The sequence below is a fragment of the Ochotona princeps genome, chromosome 1, assembly GCF_030435755.1.
Source record: "Ochotona princeps isolate mOchPri1 chromosome 1, mOchPri1.hap1, whole genome shotgun sequence".
Lineage (NCBI taxonomy): Eukaryota > Metazoa > Chordata > Mammalia > Lagomorpha > Ochotonidae > Ochotona > Ochotona princeps.
Genome location: NC_080832.1, coordinates 165,470,539 through 165,488,345, shown reverse-complemented (window position 1 = coordinate 165,488,345; position 17,807 = coordinate 165,470,539). Strand labels below are relative to the sequence as shown.

Sequence of the window (17,807 nt, the reverse complement as noted above, 5' to 3'; positions counted from 1 at the left end):
CTTCCTCTGCGGCCTTGGCACAGCCCTCCTGCTCACTAAGGCATCAGACTCTGCTTGGAAGTCACTGTAAGCAGCAAAATAACAAGAGATTCAAATATGGAAGAAAAGGGACCTAAATGGGCCATGCTAATGACCCTTGAAGAGGCTCGAGGACTGATTCTGAGGTTATAAATATATGTCACCAGGCAAATTCAAACAGCCACGGATAATGTGGATCACGTGCCTACCAGAAACTGACAACAGGAGATGGCTCTGAACACAGTGGCTGGGAGACGAGGAGGCAGAGAAACCTACAGCTTCCTCCAGCACCGATCAACCTGTTCAATTCTGCAACGTGTGTGTATGTCAATGTGTGTGAACTTTACAACCTCCAGAGAAAAAAAGCTTTAAGTTAATAATGCACTGAAACCAAGATTTGAGTTCCAACAATGGAAAGGCAGCAAATAAAATCCAAAATAAAGACAAATGAACTAAAAAATGGCAAGGCTCACAAAACACTTGGTGCCTTGCTGCAGTGATGAAGCCGAGCACAGAGCCTCCTTGGGGGGACAGGCAGATCACGAGACGGAAGCAAAGGACGCACGCAGCAGCGCTCCGTCCCCCCAAGGCAGGGCCGCAGGCAGTGCGGCGGAAAGGTCATGATGCAGGAAGGACTGAGCTCTGCACACGGGCTGTTTCCCAGGTTATTCAAGTTACAATTTCAAACAAACTTAGGGTGATGTTCTGATAGAGCAGTGATTCTCAAAGGATGCTCACCCCAAGAGCAGCTACCTCAGTATCAGGATCATCAGGGAAGTTGTGAGTTCTACAAAGTCTCAGGCTCTACCCCAGACTGAAGAACCAAGAACACAGGCTATCTCAAACCACTGGTCATTATTTTGAAAGGTTTGCAGAGAGGAGGAGACGGGGCGTGGGTGGGGAAAGGGAGAGAGCTTGGGTGGCCGGCATCCTCTGTAGGGATGCTGGTTCCAACCCCGGCTATGCTGCTTCCTGCTCATCTCTCTGGGAAGACAGCAGATGAGGCGACAAGGACCTCCTGGACCCCGTCCTTGCCCAGTGCAGTGCCACACCTGTGGACGGACACGTGAGACCTCGTGGACCCCGCCCTCGCCCAGTGCAATGCCACACCTGTGGACACAGGAGACCTCGTGGACCCCGCCTTCGCCCAGTGCAGTGCCACACCTGTGGACACAGGAGACCTCGTGGACCCCACCCTCGCCCAGTGCAGTGCCACACCTGTGGACACAGGAGACCTCGTGGACCCCGCCTTCGCCCAGTGCAGTGCCACACCTGTGGACACAGGAGACCTCGTGGACCCCGCCTTCGCCCAGTGCAGTGCCACACCTGTGGACACAGGAGAACTCCTGGACCCCGCCTTCGCCCAGTGCAGTGCCACACCTGTGGACACAGGAGACCTCGTGGACCCCGCCTTCGCCCAGTGCAGTGCCACACCTGTGGACACAGGAGACCTCGTGGACCCCGCCTTCGCCCAGTGCAGTGCCACACCTGTGGACACAGGAGACCTCGTGGACCCCGCCTTCGCCCAGTGCAGTGCCACACCTGTGGACACAGGAGAACTCCTGGACCCCGCCCTCGCCCAGTGCAGTGCCACACACGTGGACACAGGAGACCTCGTGGACCCCGCCCTCGCCCAGTGCAGTGCCACACCTGTGGACACAGGAGAACTCCTGGACCCCGTCTTCGCCCAGTGCAGTGCCACACCTGTGGACACGTGAGACCTCGTGGACCACACCTTCGCCCAGTGCAGTGCCACACCTGTGGACACAGGAGACCTCATGGACCCCGCCTTCGCCCAGTGCAGTGCCACACCTGTGGACACAGGAGACCTCGTGGACCCCGCCCTCGCCCAGTGCAGTGCCACACCTGTGGACACAGGAGACCTCGTGGACCCCGCCCTCGCCCAGTGCAGTGCCACACCTGTGGACACAGGAGAACTCTTGGACCCCGCCCTCGCCCAGTGCAGTGCCACACCTGTGGACAACGAGTGACATCTGTCAGTCAATTCGTGTATAAATCTTCAGCCTGTCACTGGCTGTAAACTCCAGCTTCGCAGTTAGCCACCTTTCACCCAACAGACACACGTGTATGTGTTTGTTAGGAAATGGCCGGGCAATGCTTGAAGATGTGGCCAAGACTGTAGCAGGTTTCATGAGTGTGTTCCTCTCTCTCCCTCTTCCTCTCCTTCTCTCTCTCTCTCTTTCCCTCTCCCTCTCTCCCTCCCTCTGTCCTTCTCTGCAAATCTTTCAAATTAAAATAAATAAATCTTTAAAAAATAATTAAAAGAAGAAGACACTAAGCATCCGGTGCTTTCCTGTCTTGAGTTTCTGGATGAGCGAGACGGTCCAGCAGGGGAGGGGACTTCAAGGCCTGCCCCTAGCAGCCAGAGAGAGGAGGGCACCCACCCAGGGCGGCCCTGGCAGCCGTGACCAACCCGTTAATGAGCTGCTCCGGCCAGATTGGGGACAAGGCATTTGAGCAATAAGGCCAGAGCTTCATAGGACACCTGAGAGTCCATTTTCCTCATGACTGCTTGTGAAAGCCCACGGGCCTATTTTCTGGTTTTGACATTTATTTGAAATTCAGATTCTGTGGTATAACCTAATGCGAGCTGTGGAGATAATTAATGTAAATGTGAAAATCTCTGGATTAAGTGGGAGAAGGGAAGAAAGGGAACATTCTTAAAGTTCAAGCCATTTGATGGCATTTAATTGTCGCTATTCTCAATCATGAAATTACGCATGAAGTTGAAATAACTCCCTTTCAACATGAGAGCGCAGAGTACTTGGATGTGACCAGACACCCTGAGCAGCGGAGAGGACATTGCTGCTCGAAGCTGTTTGCGCCACTTCTCCAAGCAAACACTCTGGAGAACGACCAGGATCACAGCCAGTGCCATCCTAGGGCTTCCTGACGTCTTCCTACGTTCAAACAGTCATTTGCCTTTAAGATTTTTCACCTCTAGCACAGATTAAAGGAAAACATCCCTAATCGCTACCTTATTAACAGCCCAGCAAGAGGCCTGATAGAGGAATAAATGAGTAATCTGCAAAAAGTCATTTTTATTACTAACATTACTGTTCAGCCACTAACCAGGAACATCATATAATCTCTTCTTCCCACACGACAGAGCACTGATAATTGTTTACAGAAAAGAAAATGAGGACTACACATGGCTTCCGAGCACACCCACAGGACTGCTGCGCACGGAGCGGGCATCTCTAACCAGACACCACCTTGCCTTCAGCGGAACTTGGATGCGGCATAGATTCTGGTTGGTTGAGAACTTACCATTTGCACAGTCCTGCAGTGGACAGAGAGGGCTCAAGAAACACCCGCTGGCCCTGTGACTGCTGACTTCAGCACGCCGCCTCCCAATCCACGCCCCATGGGACGCAGCGTGGGAGGGCAGGGCTGCCGGGCTGCAGTCGTCCAAGGCCGAGGGTGCTGTGCACGGAGCAGGGGGACCACTAAATGTGTGCATGGCACTAGGGCAAATCAACTGTTATGATTCCTTAAAGGAATAAGGAAAGGCGAACATTCGCTATTACAGCACAGTGAGCCAGCCATGATGACCTGTGCGTCAAAGGCTCTTCCCCGCGCATGTCCCAGGAACCCACAGCTCCCAGCAGAGGGCTCTTCTTCCCTCTGTCAGCAACTTCACCCAGCTCGGCCCCACATCCACTGGCATCTGCAAACCCATGACACTCCACATATCCGGGATTCGTCTGTGTGGTTCTCTTTTCACATCGATGTCTGCCTTCCTATTTCAGACTAGCTATTTAATGATATCCTTGTATTCTGCTATGCTACATAGAATGCCTTTAATGTATGATTTCAAAGAAAATATTTTAAAAAATAACTTTTCACCCGTTGTTTTTCTAAATTGGTTTGGGAAAAAATGATTTAACTATAAAAACTCTGTTCACATTTGAGTAAAAGTAGGAATATTTGGTTTCTGTGTAAGGATCTGAACAGCCCACAAAAAACTCTACCGTCACATCGGAAAGCATCGAGGATCACTAAGCTCAATTTCTTCATCTTGCAACAGAGGAAAATGAGACCCCAAAAGGTTCAACTGAGCAAGGTTTCTAACACCGCTGTGGATGGTGCACACTTAACTTCAGCTGCTAAAGGGCTGTCCTCGGCCCAGCTGTGACAGCGGCGTATCAGCCGCTGAGAATGTCATCTCAGGGCAAGTGCTAAGGCTCAACAGGTCAATCCACCGCCCATGCCGGCTTCCCGCATGGGAGCGGGTTTGTGTCACAGATGTTCCACCTCTAATCAAGCTCCCTGCTTGCATCTTGGGAAGGCAGCAGGGCATGGGCCACATGCCAGGAGTACCCACATGGGAGACCTGGAAGAGGCTCCCGGCTCCTGACTTCAGACGGGCTCAGCATATGTCGCTGAGACCATTTAGGAGATGAACCAGCAGACGGATGGCCTTTCCCTCTCTGCCTCTCTCTCTCAGTAAATCTGCCTTGAAACAAAAATAAGTATATCTTAAAAGAAAAAGCCCTATCTCACTATTTCATGGCAGTTGTTAACCACTGCTTCGTTGTATAATCATTTGAAAATTTGATGCAATTATTCCTATTACTTGTTGAAAGTGAGTAGCAACAGAAAAATGTAAGTGTGGAAAACAGCAACAAGATAGAAACAAAGGTGGACATAATACATGGCAGAAGAAACTCAGGACTCATGGACAACCAGTAGGGTTGCCATGTGTGAGATGAATCCAGGCAGTACAGGAAAATAACAGAGGAAAAATTAAATATATGCCAGACACCAAGGCCAAAATGTCTAAAGACTATCCAAATGCTGAGAGTAAATGATAGACGAGTGACCAAGGTGAGAACACCCATAACTCAGAAATACACAGAGAGAGTGCATGGCTCTGTGTGCTGAACGTAAGGGTGCGTCCACAAGTTCCTGGAGCAAGGAGATGAAAGGATAAACGGGGCAAATGGCGGAGCACTCAGGATACCATCATCCAACACTGAAGGATTCGGGCTGCAGCACTGGCTCAGATCCCAATTCTAGCTCCCTGTTGCTGCACCTGACGGAACACAGCAAGTCCTGCCTCAATGCTTGGGTTCCTGGCATCCAAGTGGGAGATGCCTGAGTCCCCGGGTTCAGGCTTTTTGTCAGCACAGCCCTGACCTTAGAATACATTTGAGTAATCAGCAATGGGAACTCCCTCTCTTGCCCAAATACTTAAACTGGAAACTTTGATGTGGTGCAAAAGTATTACTTAATTTATGACAATGTATCCTCAAGAAGTTCAGAGATAATGTGCATTGTGAAAAATTAAACATGAAATACAAAATGTTTTTGTATCAAAGTAAACTTGTCTTTCAATTTCATTTTTCATATATGCTTACTACTTTTATAAAGACTGATTTTTATTTGAAACAGTTACAGAAAGAAAAAAGGATAGAGAAATAGAGAGAGATCTTCCAACCACTGGGATCACGCCCCAAATGACTGTAATGTCAGGAGTTGGGCTGGTCCAAGCCAGGAGCTTCCTCCAGGTCTTCCAGGCAAGCTCAGGGGCCGAAAGACTTGGGCCAGCTACACTGCCTCTCCCTGCCTCGCCCTATCATTACTATTGAACTGGACAGCAAGTGGAGCAGCCAGGACTTGAACTGGCAACAATATAAAATGCTTGTTCCACTGTGCCAGCTCCCCCCAAACAGTGTTACTTCTGAGTCGTTTAGAGACAAAAAACAGTACAAAATAAGCACACTCAAAAAAAAGCATCAAAACTTGCATCACCCATTCATGCTCCTGCCAGTGACTGCTGACTTCCAGCAACGTCAACAACCAGTCTGCTGCCCAAACAGCAGCACCGCCAACAGAAGCTAATCTAAACTTGAGACACAAACAACTGTCTACACGTCAGCTTATCATCAAAGCTGCAAACCTGTATGTATACAACAACTACAACCACAGAAAAAGCATACTTGCAAATAAAAAAATGTATACTAGGAATGAGCAAATCAGTATTTACCTCTGTCCATTGAAATCTGCAAGGACTGTGATGTGAATGAAAGGGGCAGCTGTGGGGCAGGCAAAGCAGCAGGACCGAGGGTTCCTGGGCAGGACAGCTCTCTCCTGGCAGCCAGGGGCAGGCACTCCCCTGCGGGTAGCAGCACACGGACTCCAGAGACCCCAGGCCTCACAGCCTGCTGAATTAGACTTCCCAGCATCTAGTCCGTACTCTACAAAGCCTTTCACATTCTGTTCTGTTTTTTTAGATTTTTTTTTTTTATTTTTACTGGAAAGTCAGATATACAGAGAGGAGGAGAGACAGAGAGGAAGATCCTCTGTCAGCCAATTCACTCCCCAAATGACCACAATGGCCGAAGCAGAGCTGATCTAAAGCCAGGAGCCAGCAGCCAGGAGTCCAGAGCCTCCTCAGGTTCTCCCACGCACCTGCAGGGGTCCAAGGCTTTGGGTAGTTCTCTACTGCTTTGCTAGGCCACAAGCAGGGAGCTGAATGAGAAGTAGAGCAGCCGGGATTAAGAATGGTGCCCATATGAGATCCTGGCGCATGCAAGGCGAGGACGTTAGCTGCTAGGCTACCGCACCGGGCTCCATTCTATTTTTCAATTACCTTTTTAAAATAATGTACATCCAGGCAAATTAGTTTCGAATCATAAACAACAAATAAATTCATGGGGTAGAAAAACAGATAAATTAAACCACAAATACTCACTGTGGCTGTCAGCTTCCCTCATAAGCTCCTAAGTGCAACACAAAAGGCAAAGGGGAGGACAGACGCTGTCGCTTTCCTGCAAGAAATGACACACAGGATACTTGGGATGTGCAAGCAAAACGACAACTCAAGTTTAGAAAAATCAGTAATACTCTGAAATCTGATCAAAACCAACACTAAATAGAGTGGGAAAAATAGGGGTTAATAATCGAAACATAAAAGGAGCTTATCTGAAGTGAGTTAGGAAACTTTACCTAAAACTACCAAGAAGATCTGAACCAACACAAGGAGTTCTGCCTTCCACAGGAAGACGGGACAGTACAAAACACTGACGGCCCGGCGCCGTGGCCTAGCGGCTGAAGGCCTCACCTTGAACGCCCCGGGATCCCATGTGGGTGCCGGTTCTAATCCCGGCAGCTCCACTTCCCATCCAGCTCCCTGCTTGTGGCCTGGGAAAGCAGTCGAGGACAACCCAAAGCTTTGGGACCCTGCACCCGCGTGGGAGACCTGGAAGAGGTTCCTGGTTCCTGGCTTCGGATCGGCGCAGCACCGGCCATTGAGGCTCACTTGGGGAGTGAATCATCAGACAGAAGATCTTCCTCTCTGTCTCTCCTCCTCTCTGTATATCTGACTTTGAATAAAAACAAATAAATCTTTTTAAAAAAATATGCCTCTTCCAAATCTACCCTACAAATGATAAAGATGTTCTCTTGACAGAGAAGAGGAATAGCATCCACCAAAACCAAAGGCAAATGTGAAGAACATCCCAGTAAAATAACAACAGAAGACTAAATCCATGAACAACCCATTGCTAAAATGACAGGACCAAAGTACCACCCATACATATTAACCCTGAATGTAAACGGCTTAAATTCATCAATCAAATGTCAGGTTAGTAGATGAGATTAAAAAACAAAACCCATCTATTTGTTACCTACAGGAGACACATTTCACCAACAAAAATCAGCGGAAACTGTATTTTATGGATTTTGATTTTTTTGTTAGTTTCATTTCTTCAAAACACCTGCTTCTTATTAAATTCTTCAGTGACTCATAGATCATACAGAAGCATCATTTTCTTCAAGAAGGTTCCTGCCTTTCGTTTTCATTGCTTCAGCGACACATTAGTTATTCAGTAGCAGGTTATTTAACTTCATGGTCTTGTTAATTTCTTTTTTTCTTCCTGTTGCTGATTTTGCATTGTGGCTTTTCATTTGAGGGGCTGTATAGTAACTGGGTAATGGAGACTATCATATCTAACAGCATGTAATTTAACTGCATGGCATTGTAAATTTCTATTTTTCTTCCTATTGTTGATTTCATATTGTGACTTTGCATTTAAGGGGATGTACAGTAACTGTGTAATGGAGACTATCATATCCAGATGTGAGGATACAATGCAGTATGCATCTCTACTTCCAGACAAAGGTAGATCCCCAATGAAACTGTTTACTCTATCTTGACAATAGGATGCTGGACTCTGCCATTGTCCATGCCCACAATGATAGACATATGACTGTGTATGGAGAACTATACTATAGTAATGATACAGAGGAACTCAGTGATGGGGAAGGGAATTAGGGAGGGGATAAGGGAAATCCCAAGGCCTATGGAACTGTATCATAAAATGAAAATAATAAAAACAAGTAAAACTTAAAAATATGAAGCACTTGGCCCATGGCATTCATAGGAAAATACATAAATGCATTTCTGAGACACTAAACAATCATGAACCAGAGGACAGCCATCAAGTCCCTCAGAGGCCTGGAAGAATCAATACAGACCACTGCAAGGTGTAAAATTGGTCTAAGACTGGCCTAGGGGTCACGCAAAACATGGCTAGGCGAGAGAAAGCAATGGCCAAAAGGTGTAGTTACACAAGTAATTGTTACCCAAAAAAGTCTTTAAAAATCAATTGTTCTCAAATCAGAAATTCAGAAAAACATGTAAGCTGGCTCTACATGAATGTATCTTCCATAGTAATCTCTCTGTCCTCTGATATACTACAGCCTCCGCTGCACTTTGAAAACACCTACTCAATTCGATCATGCTGTTCATAGTAAGTCCAATGAAAAACAAAGCTACAGCTTTCCTACAGCAAATCTTCCCCAAAAAACCTACAATCCAGTCACTTCAGACCATAGGTGGGAACACACTCAAACAAGCAACAGCTCTGAATAAAGGGGTCCGAGAGTTCAAATTCTGTCTCTCAACAACTCATGTCCTTTTAAAACCACCATTTCTTCATCAGCAAGGCAGTCACAGAGGCAATGAGGATCACTGGGATCGCCAACAGCGGTCCCCAGGAGGGCGGCAGTGAGGGTGACTGGGGTCGCCAACAGCGGTCCCCAGGAGGGCGGCAGTGAGGGTGACTGGGGTCGCCAACAGCGGTCCCCAGGAGGGCGGCAGTGAGGGTCACTGGGGTCGCCAACAGCGGTCCCCAGGAGGATTAGGTAGCTGGCTCTCAACAGGTGATTCTACACACAATGTCTTTCTCCCTGTACACTTGTTGCAAATCAGCCCAAAATGCACACTATCATTTCATTATTAAGTTTAGTGTTAACCACTAATGTCACTGACAGAACTTTGCTAAAGTTAAGCAAGATTTTGCCAATGAAAAAAAAAATGCCAAGACAATTCAGAAAGCAAAACAGATATTTCAAAGGTCACCAAAGACCAGAAAATATAGTTTGCATTGAAGAGATTATATTTTTAACAAATCAGAAGTATAGCATTCTGGATTTGGCCTACAAGCCTAAGAGCTGACTCAATCAAGAATAAGTCACTTTGCTGAAGAGAACAAGTGTCTAATCTCTGCTCTTCATCTCTGCTTCACACGAGCGCATGGGCTTCTCGGACACATCACCACTTGCTTGGATCCCTTCCCATCATCCTTGCATGCAGCATCTGCTCTGCACGCATTAGCACTGCTTACCTGGACGTCCTATCACATGCAATAGGATAGTCAGTGACGTTAACACCATGGAAACTTGTCTCACCGCCACCATGACATAGGTGCAGACGTCCAGGGCCACTGAGTAGCTCAGTGCCTCTGCACGTATCATTATGAACAAAATCAGCCAAAAATACCAGAGTCGCATCTTCCAAACATCACATAAATAAATCTGCTAGTTTCTCAACTCTGCTGAGCCTTCAACTAGCCTTTCTGTGGCTGTGCTCATTTCTTGTAACCGCACACTCCTTCCTGTTGATTCTTAGCATTCCCTATATTAGCAGAAATCACTGCCAACCTAACATAATGTCATGCATTTATGTCTGGAACTTGCTCAGAATTCCAAAGCAGATGCTGCGCTATCCTGGGGTGGGGGTGGCTTCAGTCTTTGTGCTTCCAGCAAGCAAACCCCCAGGCTTACTGAGCACAATGTGCTCACCACTGCCACTGCTGCTTTGTTCTCCAAGTGCATCGCCAATGCCCACGGCTTGGATCTCAGCGCTGGTGCCACCCAAGTCTAACTGGAGGACTGGGCAAATCATATTACTCATATCCTGAGGCCTCGGGCTCAGGTCTGGATCGTGCTCCTCCTACAGGCAGGCAGCCGACATGGTAACCAGGCAGGGCTCCGTGCTCTGGAGCCTCGTGGGAACCCTGAACAGATGCCTTTTCTTTCACATTCCCCAAGCAGTACTGACAGATGATGCTACTTGCCCTATTCAGGCGAAGGAGGTGTTAGGAGACTGCGAACATAACTCACAGAGCCCTGAAAACTGACCCAGCAAGGTGGCGGGCTGGCTCCTACACAGCTGATTGATTCACTTGGAAGATGCCGCAGTAGAGCCACGCTCAGCACTGACCGGAGGTGACGTCAGGGCCTCAGCCCAGGATATTCTTGAGCCTCAGTGGATCCTGAAGCCTCTTACAAAAAATATTCCAGTGTCTAGAGACACCTCCATGCAGCCTGTCACAGACAGACAGACAGACACCACAGAGCACTTCTGTCAACAACAGACCACACTAACAACTATGCCACCAGAGGACTCTAAGACCCACAGGGACAGCATCATCTTCAACAGACTCTATCAGTGCCTTTGCAGAGTGACAAAGCCACTTCCCTGCCTACTACATATCTCAAACTATAGCTCCATCACGAGAAGATGCACAATCCTGCTCTAAATCACTTCCTGTAACAGCTAAAAGCAACGTTACACATACAACTGTTTGTTTTGCATCATTTAAGGAATAACAAGTCTACTTTCAAGTATTTATCATCACCAAATATCTCAACTGTTAAAATCATGGTTGGAAAATCCACACATACAGAAGGCCAGCTGTACATCCAACACCAAAACAATGCCAAAACGAAACAAGCTTCACAAACCCACAGGTGTGAGCCAACAGAGGCTGGGCATGGCTGGCAGGACAGCACACACTAACATGAGCTCTGCCGTGTGCCAGGTCAGTGACGCACCCTCCCCCGGGGCTGTTAAAGGGGTGTTGTTGGCTCTGTGAATTAGAGTGGTATGGAAAGCTTCTGACCAACACAGCACGCCATTTGTCAGTGTTACCACTGTCATTAGACTGTTCAAGGAAGTGAAACCTTTCCATGAAATTAGCAACTCAAAAGACAGACTCGAGGTGCTAGAGATGCTTACCAACTCAGGATTTTTTTAATTAGTAGTAGTAGTACTAGTATTTCCACAGAACCATGTCTCCTCTCCAGAAATACAAAGGAGGGAGAAGAGCCCACGGGGAAACCAGCCAACTTTCAGACGACCCACCTGATGAGGTGGAGGACACACCCTACAGCTAGGACCTGCCTGTAGGCTTCCCCTCTGCACCCCAGAAGCCCAGCAGCTATGCAGGGAATTTTAAAAGTTCATAAAAAAATGTATTTAAAGTGTTTATTCTGACGTAAACATCCATGAAGCTTCATGTCAACATCCATTTCCTACGGAGTTGCTGCACAACCTCCTTGCACTTGAAACGCCCACATATTTTAGACATGATGCTTTTGGATGCCTCAGAAGTGCCGGGAGGCCTGTCGTCTGGAGTCCATGAAGAAAGCGCCATGGCAGTTCAGACACATCCAGTCTCTAAGCTGGGTGTGCTGTGCATGCAGCAGCGAGTACCGGTGGCTCAGCTTCTTCCTAGTTGTTTATACCTGGAACTGGCTCAACTCCTACCCAGGGCCTTAGACTCAATTAGCTCAGGATCTCTGCACTCCATCTGCAGTGCAGGGAGCACGGTTTCATCTTGACATACTCACTCCTGCCTTAGTGGTCTACCATGGGGTGTCAGACAATACCATTTTGAAGCACACACACTGGATCACTCCAGCTGCCTCACAGGAGGCAGGAGAGGGGCACAGGAGGCGTCCGGGTCTTCAAATGAGGATCTTTCCAGCGGTTCCTTGCCAGAGGGTAAGGTTGGAGTCCCGCCTAGCAAGCTCAGTTGGTCCTGATCCCAGCTGCCCAGCATGGATAGCTCCACTTGGAGGACACACTTTGAGGGCAGCTGATTGCTTGTGTAACTCCACTACCACTCCTTGGGCTAGGGGTGGAAAGGGTCACAGGCTTACACTAGGAGGCTGTGGTAGGATCTCATCTCAAGGCCAGTCTGACTCCTGGTCCTCCACTGTTTCCTCTGTTGGGTAACAGAGTAAAGGTGGATGCATGGCTCAGCACTGCCAAGGCCGGGAGACACTGTAGTTGATGTGGTCAGCAGGAGGCAGGAGCTTTCAGTTACAGCCTGGGCTGCTTGGGAATCTTGCAGCCCAGGAAACAAGAGCTCGCTATTGCCTCAGCGTACCTCTGACCTATTAAAGAATCCTGAATCTCACCCTATGCATAGCCCTTAAACAGCACCAAGTTAGTCAGCTGGAGGCCCTAGAAGACAGGGTTCTTCCATCTTGGGATGTGGTGGCCCATATATACCTATGAGTCCGTCAGGACTTAACTGTGCCTCTCACGGGGGGTTAGGATGAGCTTTTCCCAGCAGGCTTTCCATAGCCGATGGACACGAGAAAAGAAATGCTCACAAATTTCTAGCTGGGACCTACTCTGGCGGTTTCCAATTTTCTCCAACAATAGGCAGTGAACCATGACCATGGCATTGACCAGTGACTCCCAGGCTGTCCACATCTGCCACAGGGACTCTGTGACTGTGACAGAAAGCATCAAGCTTGTTGCCAAGTCCATGGCCTTGCTGTTCACACCAGCATCCGGAAGCAGGTACTCTGGCTTTAAGTACAGACAGACAATATCCTGTTGGTGCCAGAGCTATGAGACAGATGTCATCTGGAGACGTCTCAAGCTCTCTTGTCATGGGGTCCAGCAGGTAATCAAACACTTCAGCTCCACTGGCTTAGTCTGCAAGCTGGGGCTCCACCACCTCGAATAGTTTCATCTCAGAACACGCCTGTTCTGGGCTTCACAGGTCATCCCTGGAGACTTTGGCAGCTCTCCTAACCTCTGACAGCAACCTGCACAATCACCCTGGGGCAGGATGTGCCAGGCAAGCCTCTGGTCAACGGTCTCTTGGATACCCAGTAATCTGCTTCCCGGGTTAAGACAACCTACCGGGGTCTTACCGGAGTGCTGGGAATTTCCAACAGTGGCTCCATACATCTCAGAGAAACACTATCTGTGTCTCCCGTCCCGCGGAAGAAATACCCCCAACACTGGAGATTGTCCGAGGCGCTTTTATTCCAACCTTGAGTTTCTCCTTTGGGGCAGAAGCCCCCGGCTTATATATCCCTCCTATCCGTTAAATCCGTTACCCAGAAGCCTTCAGTTAAGTCAGTTAAGTCCGTTATTTCCGTTACACAGAGAACCTCCTCACCCCTCCCCCAAGGCCCCTGGCTATCTCTCAATCCTCCAATCAGCTTACACGCCTGAGGCAAGCAGTAAAGGGCCAATCACAGGGCACTTCCTGAAACCTGTCTCCAAGAGGAAGTAGGGTCCAGGCGCCATCTTAGGGCAGGGCATTGTCAGTGCTCCCAACAAAACACTGCGGTTTTCATACTTGCTTTCATTAAGTCACTATCTCAATCCTTTTCCTTTTCAAAGACAGATCTCCTACCAGGGTCGGCTGTGAGAGCTGAGCTGCACCCAGTCACTCCGATTCCTGACTTATCACAAAGGCCTTCCTTTGGATGTGCTCAGCCATTGTTATCCTGGTCCCCAGCAGAAGCCAAAACAATGGGCCATCCCATCCATCTTCGACTTCAGTCTCCAGACCCGTCAGCTGCCTCAAGTTCTCGTTCCTCCATATGCAGCTTACCTCAGGTAACTTTGTTTCAGAGATGAAAGCTGACTCATATAGACCAAAATGTATAGCTGATATTTCAAAATGGTAACCTGAGTCACCTGCTTCCAGGAATAGGACAAGATTTTTGTGAGAGTTTAAGATGCTGGGTGAAGAGGACGGCAGCGGAAACAAAAACCATGGAAGCAAGGTTCCCCTGGAGAGGTCCAGAGTCCTTCCCTAAGGCAGTATACAGCAAGGCTCCAGCAAGTCAGGAAGTACAGCTGAACTGCTGCTACCAGTACAGGGGCGGAGGTGGGAGTAGGGATGGGGCTGAAGGTCGAGTTCTGTGAATGGACTTGCGCTTCTGTTAAACCGTGGGTCTCCAGGTCGCACCCCACCCCCACCACATCGCCAAGGCACTGGTTTACCCTGGGATGCCAATTTTCGGATGGCTCCAGGACAAGCCACCCTCCTATTTTTTCTTATCAGAAGAACAGACTTCTATGCTCTTTGCATGTTGACCCATTAAATTTAGGGGCACGTCAATATGCTGTTTCCATAGTTTTACAATCTTCCATGTTTACAATCTTCATATGATCCCCAAAGATGGGTTTGTTTCAAGTTGCCTGATTATAACACAGTATCAGAAAGTACAGTTTACACTCAACCCATACAAGTTGCTAAGGGGCTAATTCCTCCTGCAATACCTGCCCCCACCCAAGGCGGAGCCTGCCTGGTACATTTGGCATCTACAATCTCTCTGCTTGTTTTCATGTTAATGATTCATTCTTTATAAACAACTCTAAATACAGATGTTATTCAATATGAAGAGGGCTGCATCAGTCAGCTCAGCCTGCCCATTAAGCATCTGGAGTTCCCCTGCCAGTCTCCTCCAGAATGACGTCCTTGCAAGGTAACAAAACGAGAAGCAGCAGTGTGTGCATCCCAGTCTGATGCCGCACACATTTGCAGGAGGGAAGTGACTTCATTTCAGTAAAGTAGTTTCCTAGGTGGTGGTTTAGCATGGTCATTTGCAACTGAACAAGCATTTATTGGCAGCCTACCACAAACGTGTTCACTACTCTGGAGTCCTTTGTACTATTCTCCCCATTCCACTCCCCACAAAACAGTCAATCTACCCTTTAAAAACAAAACAAAAAGAAAATCATTTTCAAAGTCAGGTATTTCCAACAGCAGCTCCTGGTGCTTTGGGAAACAGATGCATTCTTGCTAGCATCCGATCCTTTGGGAAGTGGAGGAGGGACGATACTTCAGTGCAAATCGTCAGCAGTAAGGTCTTCCTGTTTTACAGCTTCTCAAGTATTTTTCAGAATGTAATCTGATCATTCTTTGTTTCTCACTGCCATGTGAATTTACCATTTACTCCCATTTTTTTACTTCAAAACTCTCTCCTTTTACTCAAGTAAATCTAGAGTATACCACATTACTTATAATTTACGAATTCACAATCACACTCATGGCAACAGATTAAAATGTCACCCGGAGGGTTTTGAATCCAAGATGGAGTTCTGCAGGCAGTGCGCAAAAAACAGGAGACAAAAAGTTTGCACAAAGTCACAGTGATGGAGAAAGGTCAGACGGGGCACTCACACTGGAAGGCACCTTGTCGGACATTATCCAACATCATGGAGAGGCTGGTCCAGGATTCTCCCAACAACAATCATGGATTACACAACACTCAGAGGCTGCTTTCCTACCCTGAAAGATTCTTCCCAAAACTGAAGTCACTCAAAGAATACAGAAAGCTTATTTTAACCAAAAATCCCTAAAGGACATCATCCAAAAGCAAAGACTCTTTCAACAGAATCATCAACCGCCAATCACCTCCTTTTCAGAATAGGTCTGCTCTGTATATTCGATTTTCCTAAAACAGGAAACACAGGATTTAGTTGCATAGGTTGTAATTCTTTCTCAAAACACACCACATGCTGTACAAAATCTGACTCACTTTTATCCAAAAATATCTTCATATAAAGGTGCAATTTTGTATTCAATGATATCGAAGGGTGATGAAGCCGGTGCATCCCAAACTACGTGGCATTCTTAGCAAGGGGAACTGAAGTTTTCTCTGTAAGATACAGTTATTTGTGCCCAGTGTGATGGCTCAGTGGCTAAATCCTCACCTTGCATGCACCGGGATCCCAGATGGGCACCAGCTCACGTCCCAGCTGCTCCACTTCCCATCTACTTGCCTGCTTGCAGCCTTGGAAAGGAGTGGAGGATGGCCCAAGTCCTCAAACTCCTGTACCCACATCGGACACCCAGAAGAAGCTCATAGCTCCTGGCTTTGGATCAGCTCAGCTCCAGCTACTGCGGCCTCTTGGGGAGTGAACCACCAGACAGAAGACCTTTCTGTAAATCTCTCTTTCCAATGACAATAAATAAATCTTTTTTAAAAATTAACGGAGAGGTAGAAGATCTTTGTGCCTCTTCGACTCTCTGTGACTCTTTCAGACAAAATGATTTCTTAAAAACAACCTATGATGTTTAATTCACAAATATAGTTAGGAATTAGCTGAAAGACTACATTTGCACTAAATAAACTTTATCCAATAAAGGTTCCCAAAAAAGCTTAAAAAAAAGAGTAAAAAACTAGAAGTAATTTAAGAACTGGCAAAGAAGCCAGATGTTGATGGCAGTATGTGTGTGTATACGTGTATGTGTGCATATGTGTGTATGTGTGTACACATGTATGTGCGTAAGCATGTTTATCTCTGTGTATATGTGTCTACAGTGTGTGTGTGTGTGTGTGTGTGTGTGTGTGCACGCACACTGCAGACAGGTGGTCTGGCCCTGTGTGAAGAGCTTCATAATCTGGTCTAATAGTACGGGCCAGGGGAATTTCTAACATCAGATTCTGGTGCTGTTTCAATAAACAGACTCATATAAGCCACACAGAAGTTAGTTTCAGAAGAGTTGGATGTCTGCCTTCTGAGTAGATGGTGTGTCCCCTTTTCACACGACACTATACACACACACACACACACCACAGAACCCTTAGACTTGTACTACACTTCTATGACACTACTGAACACAAGAGGCTGGGACGGGCTATTGATCTGATGTTAAATCCTCATCCACATCAGGTTCTCCAGGACATGACTTGCTTGTGACCACAGCCCCCCAGCAGGCAGCACCAGATATAACCTTCTATAGAAAGGGACCGTGACCCAGCTCAACACTGAGCCTTGAGCATTTACAACAGAAGCTATACAAGAGGACACCCCAAGTTCTACGTCAATGCAGACTGGACCCCCACACAAGTCTGCACAATTGCGGCCCTGGAGCCAGGACAGACAACCCCTTGCAGACCTCAGCCCTTCCTGACGCGCCCTGAGGACCACCAGCCTCAAGCTGCACACGGCAGCAGCACTGCCAGAGCACCTGGATAAGCAGAGACCACAGACACCCCCAGTGACGAGCTCTCTGACGCCCCGAAACCCTTGCTACTTTCTGTTGTCTTACCCACACACTGCTCCCGTGAATGTCCACAAGCCTCAAACACGAAGTCTGCAGATAATAAATATAATTCCCAGGCTACCTGTCAGGACTGTCATGACACCCTAAATGAACACAGGAAAACAGCCCCTAAAATACCAAAAGTGAAAAAATACTACAAATACGCTAGGTTTTGACACTTATAGATTCATACTAAGAGAGCCCAGAAGGAACTCTTACTGAGATTTCCAGACACTAGTTCCTGGTGATACATGAATGCTATGAATGAAATTGCCATTCTTTTGAATTAAAGGCATATTCACCAAGACTTGCAGCTTCATTCATAATCTGAACTGCTTCTGGAACATGGTCCCAGGTTATTAGCTTCTGTCTAAACTACGT

At 47.5% G+C, this 17,807-nt stretch overlaps 1 protein-coding gene across 1 annotated transcript in view; it reads right to left on the bottom strand.

The window, feature by feature from the left end:
• The window catches only part of FARS2 (phenylalanyl-tRNA synthetase 2, mitochondrial), a 331,118-nt gene extending 324,299 nt beyond the window's left edge, over window positions 1–6,819 (bottom strand). The window contains exon 1 of the mRNA XM_058668451.1: window positions 6,740–6,819. The gene's annotated coding sequence lies outside the window, so the exon portion shown is untranslated. The remainder of the gene's footprint in view (window positions 1–6,739) is intronic.
• Between the last annotated feature and the right edge of the window lie 10,988 nt (window positions 6,820–17,807).